This window comes from Nicotiana tabacum, chromosome 15 (assembly GCF_000715075.1).
Source record: "Nicotiana tabacum cultivar K326 chromosome 15, ASM71507v2, whole genome shotgun sequence".
NCBI lineage: Eukaryota > Viridiplantae > Streptophyta > Magnoliopsida > Solanales > Solanaceae > Nicotiana > Nicotiana tabacum.
Window position 1 is genome coordinate 42,595,783 of NC_134094.1, and position 7,314 is coordinate 42,603,096.

The window sequence follows — 7,314 nt, forward strand, 5'->3', positions numbered from 1 at the left end:
CCTACCGTGCACCACCAGCTCTTATCAGTTCACCTCCTATTTAGAGTTATTACCGTGGTTATCCGGCCTGTTCGGGTCAGTCTCAGTTTTCGTAGCCGTAGCATTAGGATGGATGTTTTGAATGTGGTAGTTTTGGGCATATCAGGAGGACCTGTCTGAGATTATTAGGCGGCACGCCACAATAGAGTTCTCATACCATGATTTCGGCACCAGTTGCTACACCACCTGCTCAGCCAGCCAGACGCAGGGGTCAGGCAGCCAGAGGCAGAGGCCAGACTGTTAGAGGTGGAGGTCAGGCCGTTAGAGGTGGAGGCCAGCCAGCTAGAGGTCGTCCCAGGGATGTGGTTCAGAGTGGTGGGGCTCAGCCACGATGTTATGCTTTTCCAGCCAGGCATGAGGCTGAGTCATCTAACGCTGTTATCACAGGTACTGTTTCAGTTTGCAGTAGAGATACTTCAGTTCTATTTGACCCGGGTTCTACTTATTCATATGTGTCGTCCTATTTTTCTTCATATTTTGTTATGCCTTGTGATTCTTTGAGTGCTCTTGTGTATGTGTCCACTTGTGGGAGATGCTATTATGGTAGATCGTGTTTATCATTCATGTGTGGTTACTATTGGGAGTCTTGAGACTAGTGTAGATCTTCTGCTTCTCGATATGGTTGATTTTGATATCATTCTGGGTATGGATTGGTTGTCACCTTATCATGCTATATTGGATTGTCATGCCAAGACGGTGACCTTAGCTTTGCCGGGGTTGCCTCGATTAGAGTAGAGAGGGACTCCTGGCCATTCTACCAGTAGGGTTATTTTTTATGTGAAGGCTCGACATATGGTCGAGAAGGGGTGTCTAGCTTATTTGGCTTATGTTCGTGATTCTAGTGCGGAGGTTCCTTCCATGGATTCAGTACCAGTTGTTCATGAGTTTCCAGAGGTGTTTCCTGCAGATCTGCCGGGGATGCCACCCGGCAGAGATATTGACTTCTGCATTGATTTGGCCCCGGGCACACAGCCATTTCTATTCCGCCATACCGTATGGTCCCACCAGAGTTGAAAAAATTGAAGGAGCAATTGCAAGATTTGCTTGATAAGGGCTTCATTAGACCTAGTGTCTCGCCCTGGGGTGGGTTGTGTTGTTCGTGAAGAAGAAGGATGGAATGATGAGGATGTGCATAGATTATCGGCAGTTGACCAAAGTCATCATGAAGAACAAGTATCCATTGCCAAGGATTGATGAATTATTTGATCAGCCTCAGAGTGCCAAGGTGTTTTCAAAGATTGATTTGAGGTCTGGCTACCATCAGTTGAGGATTCGGGCATCCGATGTCCCTAAAACAGCCTTTCAGACTCGGTATAGGCATTATGAATTTCTAGTAATGTCATTTGGGTTGACAAATGCCCCAGCATCATTTATGCATTTGATGAACCGGGTGTTCAAGCCTTATCTGGATTCCTTTGTGATTGTGTTTATTGATGATATATTGATCTACTCCCGCAGTCGAGAGGAGAACGAGCAACATCTTCGGATCATCTTCAGACTCTGAGAGACAGCTAGTTATATGCTAAGTTTTCAAAGTGCGAGTTTTGCTTGGATTCAGTCTCTTTCTTGGGGCACATTGTATCAGCATAGGGCATTCAAGTAGACCCGAAGAAGATTGAGGCAGTTCAGAACTGGCCTAGACCTACATCAGCCACGGAGATCCGGAGTTTCTTGGGATTGGCGGGTTATTACGATCGGTTTGTGGAGGGGTTTTCATCTATAGCATCCCCGTTGACCAGGTTGACCCAGAAGGGTGCCCCATTCAGGTGGTCAGACGAGTGTGAGGCGAGCTTTTAGAAGCTCAAGGCTGCTTTGACTACGACGCCAGTGTTGGTGTTGCCCATAGGTTCAGGATCTTATACGGTATATTATGATGCATCTCGTATTAGACTTGGTGCGGTATTGATACAGGATGGCAAGGTAATTTCATATGCTTCGCGACAGCTGAAGGTTCACCAGAAGAATTACCATGTTCATGATCTAGAGCTGGCAGCCATTGTTCACGCGCTGAAGATTTGGAGGTGCTATCTTTACGGTGTGTCGTGTGAGGTTTTCACGGATCATCGGAGCCTTCAGTATTTTTTCAAGCAAAAGGATCTCAATTTGAGGCAGAGGAGGTGGTTGGAGCTATTCAAAGACTATGATATCACTATTTTGTACCACCCCGGGAAAGCCAATATGGTGGCCGACGCCTTGAGTAGAAAGGCAGCGAGTATGGGCAGCCTTGCATACATTCCAGTCGGTGAGAGGCCGCTTGCATCAGATGTTCATACTTTAGCCAACCAGTTTGTGAGGTTGGATATTTCATAGCCCAGACGTGTTCTAGCTTGTACAGTCGCTCGGTCTTCTTTGTTTGAGCGCATCAGAGATCGGTAGTATGACGACTCTCATTTTTTGGTCCTTAGGGACACGGTGCGGCACGGTGATGCCAAGAAGGTTACGGTTGGAGATGACGGAGTTTTGAGGATGTAAGGTCGTGTTTGTGTACCTAATGTGGATGGACTTCGTGAGTTAATTCTAGAAGAAGCCCACAGTTCCCAGGTATTCTATTCGTCCGGGCGCCGCTAAGATGTATCGGGACTTACGGCAGCATTATTGGTGGAGGAGGATGAAGAAGGATATAGTTGCATATGTAGCTCGGTGTCTAAATTGTCAGCAAGTAAAGTACGAGCATCAAAGACCTGGTGGTTTGCTTCAGAAAATAGAGATTCCTGAGTGGAAGTGGGAGTGTATCACTATGAATTTTGTTGTTGGACTCCCACGGACTCAAAGGAAGTTCGATGCAGTTTGGGTTATTGTGGATAAGCTGACCAAGTCAACGCATTTCATTCCTGTGGCAGTTACCTATTCTTCAGAGCGGTTGGCATAGATTTACATCCGCAAGATCTTTCGTCTTCACGGTGTGCCTGTGTCTATCATTTCTGATCGAGGTACGCAATTCATCTCGCACTTCTGGAGGGCACTACAGCGTGAGTTGGGCACGCAAATTGAGTTGAGCACTGCATTTTATCCTCAGACGGACGGACAATCCGAGTACACTATTCATGTATTGGAGGATATGCTCCGCGCTTGTGTTATAGACTTCGGAGGTTCGTGGGATCATTTCTTGCCGCTTGTGGAGTTTGCCTACAAAAACAACTATCGGTTAAGCATCCAGATGGCTCCCTATATGGCATTATATGGTAGACAGTGTCGATCGCCGATTGGATGGTTTGAGCCGGGGGAGGCTTGGTTATTGGGTACAGATTTGGTACAGGATGGCTTGGATAAGGTCAAGATTATTCATGATAGACTTTGCACAGTGCAATCCAGGCAGAAGAGTTATGCCGACCGTAGATTTCATGATGTTGCATTCATGGTCGGAGAGCGGGTGTTGCTCCGTGTATCACCCATGAAGGGTGTGATGAGGTTTGGAAAGAAGGGCAAGTTGAACCCTAGGTACATCAGACCTTTTGAGATTCTTCAGAGAGTGGGTAAGGTGGCTTACAAGCGCATTGCCATCCATTTTATCATCAGTGCATCCGGTATTCCATGTGTCTATGTTCCGGAAATATCACGGCGATCCGTCCTACGTGTTAGATTTTAGCTCTGTCCAGTTGGACAAGGATTTGACCTATGAGGAGGAGCCGATGGCTATTTTAGCCCGGTAGGTTCGTCAGTTGAGATCGAAGAGTTATCCTTCTGTTCGAATGCAGTGGATAGGTCAGCCCGTCGAGGCAACTACTTGGGAGTCCGAGTTGGACATGCAGAGTAGATATCCCCACCTTTTCACCAGCCTAGGTACTTTTCTATGTCCGTTCGAGGACGAACGGTTATTTTAGAGGTGGAGAATGTAAAGACATGATAGGTCACTCATTTTTTAGAACCCAATTCTGTACTTTGAAGCCTTAAAAATCTTATTTTCACCCTTCTCGATTTGCGTGCGTAGTCCGGACGTTTTTCTGGAAAGCTTTTATGTTAAAACCTGTGAAAAAAATTATAAAATTTTGCTTTGAAACCTATTTGAGTTGACTGTGGTTGACATTTTGAGAAAACAAACCTGGATCCATATTTTGATGGTCCCGGTGGGTCCATATCGAAATATGGGACCTGGGCATATTCCCGGAATCGAATTCGGAGGTCCCTAGCTCGAGTTATGAATTTTTGTTAAAAATTGAAAGTCTGAAAGTTTAATAGTTTTTAAGAATTGACTGATGCTTCGTCTTGTTGATACCGGGTCCGTATTTTGGTTTCGGAGCCCGATACATGCCCGTTATTATATTTATGACTTGTCTGTCGAATTTGGTGAGAAACGGAGTTGATTTGACGTGATTCAGACGTTCGGTTGTGAAAATAGAAGTTTTAAAGCTTTCTAGAAAATTTCCTTTGATTTGGTGTCTGATTCATGGTTCTAGGCGTTATTTGGTGTTTTGATCGCACGAGCGAGTTCATATGAGGTTTTTGGACTTGTGTGCATAATTAATTGGTTTGGAGCCCCGAGGGCTCGGGCGAGTTTCAGATAGGCTACGGGTGTTTTGAACTTAGGAAAATCTGGTTTTTTGGCTTCAGCTGTTATCTGGTATTTTCTTCTTCGCGTTCGCGAAGGTACTCTTGCGAACGCGAAGGGTAAAATGGGAAAGAGTGATTTTCTTCTACGCGATTGCGGTAGCTAGGCCGCGAACGCGAAGCAATGGGGGGTCTTACCCTTCGCGAACGCGGCCAACTTCTCGCGAACGCAAAGCTTGAGGTACCTAGGGAGGGAACACTCGTTCTCCTACGTGAACGTGAGCACTGGCTCGCGAACGCGAAGGCCAAGGGGGAGAAGCCTTCGTGAATGCTAAGGAGGAGTCGCGAACGCGAAAGCCATTTAGGCTGCTACACATCGCGAACGCGGCAGCCCCTTCGCGAACGCGAAAAAGGCCTGACGCCCAAACCTTAAAACATTTTGATGTGTGGCTATTATTCCATAGTTTAGCACATTATTCGCCTTGCATTTTATATGCTTTAATGATAAATTACACTTTATTTGCGCGTAATAGAGTCTATTTTATATGTAGGTGAATTGGAGATGAAAGTAGAGCAAAAGGAATAAGTAAAGTCTAAAGAGGGCTCGAAAACAATTGAAAAGAAGAAAGAAAGAAGTGAGCAGCCTACAAATGAAAAGTTGGCGAAGCTAGGCCTAGAGCAGGCGTTAGAGTAGGCTGGGTGAGCCCTTTAGCTCGCGTGGGATCTGGCGACGCCAAGCCTGGGGCGAGCTCCACCTCGCGTTAAGGATGGCGAGGTCAGGTCTGGGGCTAGCTTCAGCTCCCGTGAAGCCTCGTGAGGCCAGGTCTGAGGCGCACACATTCCGAACTTTAAAGGCTTATTTCGTCGCCTGGTTTGACTAGGACTTAGCCTACGCGTTTAGGTCTTTTCCTACACATACCTAAAATGCCACTTTTGAAGGACTCTTGGCAATTGGAGGCAAGGATAGCTCGTGGAACAACCGTTGGGAGCTAGACTCATCAATTGCTACATCCGTTTATTCGTACTTTATAATTTAATTATGCAAAATATTGTGGATATTGTTACTATGAGCATGAGTAGCTAAACTCCTAATCTAAGGTTTTGATGGAACCTATTGAAGGATGATTTTCTTGTTACGGTAATATAGATTTGCCGTAGTATTTTCTCTATTTGTTCAACTACAATATAATTGTGGTTGATTGAAGGGCCCTCAATTGGTTGTGCCTATTTGGTATGTATTACTCGGGAGAGAGTGCATATTTAGGTAGTTGTTGAACAACATCACTCCTAACGTATATAAGGGATCAATACGAAGGGTTTAAAGGTGGGATTAGGGATAACGAAATCTTGGTGACATCCGAGTGAGCCGTACTTAATGCCGGCTAGCGTAATTCGGAAGAATATGTCTAGTAAATTGTAGTAATTACTCGAGAGAGAGAGTTACGACAGTCAGAGTGCTCATGATCGATAGAGAAGACTTAGGCGAATTTATAGAAAACATAGCGTAAAAGATTCAGACAATAGGGGAAATCACAACCTTAGATCATTCCACAACTTGTCTACAACCCGTTAGTAGTTAGTTATTAATTGTTGTATTTTCATTACGTAATATTTAGTTAGTAAACATCCAAATTATTACTTAAATATTTCTGAAGATTGATTGTGTGAGTTTGTGCGAGTCTAGTAGCTGTGTTTGAAAGGTTAATTCCCTGTGGGATTCGACTCCGGACTTATTAGCCATAATATATTTGCAACGATCGCTTAGTCCTTTTTATAAGGCATAGTTGGGCGTGATCAAATTTTGAACCAAATACATTGAAATTCTAACGTTTGTAATCTTGGGTGCTACAGGTGCATGCCTAGAAACTCTTCAAGAACTAATGCGAATGACCCGATCCAGACATGGATGACGCAATAGAAAATCCAAATAAACGAAATAATGCGAATGACCCGAACAATCAGGTACGGCGCCTCTTGTGCCAGAAGCATCCATGTATGATTGGGCACAACCCATCGCCAAAATTCTGGCAACCACAATTGTAGTCCCTCAAATACAAGCGGAATCATTTCAAATCACAAACAACATGCTACATTTGTTGCAGAACAAGGGACTATTTTCAGGGTCTTACATTGAAGATCCTCAGCAGCATCTAAAAACTTTACTATCGATAAGTATCACACAAAGGCAACTTAATGTGACACCGGAAGCAATAAAGTTGTTATTGTTTCCATTCTCGGTGACGGGAGAATCTCAGACTGGGCTTAATTCACTCCCCATAAACTCCATCACTACTTGGGAGGAATTAGTCAAGTAATTTGTAAACAAGTTCTACCCACCCAATAAGACTGCCAAACAAATTGATGAGATATTGAGCTTCAGGCAGAGACCAACAGAAACACTACAAGAAATGTGGGAGAGGTTCAAGGGTATGCTGGTTAAGTGTCCACATCATGGCATTCCAGAGCAAATATTGGGGCAAAGGTTCTACATGGGATTGGCAGACAGCTTAAAGGCCAATGTTGATGCTTCAGCGGGTGGAGCATTTTTGAGCAAATCATTCAGAGAATGCAAGATCCTACTCGATAAAATGGCTTAAAACTCAAGATGGATAACAAGAGACTCTACGATCACTCCTGTAGTTCACTCTGTGGCTTTGGACCCAAACAACTCTATAGCCAAAAATATGGCCACTCTAATGACACAAATGAGTATCCTTACCAAGAAGATTGATGAATCAGGCCAGAAGCAGCAGGTACACATAGTTGATGCGACTAATGGGGGCTTATGTA

At 44.6% G+C, this 7,314-nt stretch overlaps 1 non-coding gene across 1 annotated transcript; it reads right to left on the minus strand.

The window, feature by feature from the left end:
- Window positions 1-6,875: 6,875 nt before the first annotated feature.
- Window positions 6,876-6,982, minus strand: LOC142169990 (small nucleolar RNA R71). Its single transcript, XR_012699609.1, has one exon. It is a non-coding gene; the product is annotated as a small nucleolar RNA R71 (small nucleolar RNA).
- Between the last annotated feature and the right edge of the window lie 332 nt (window positions 6,983-7,314).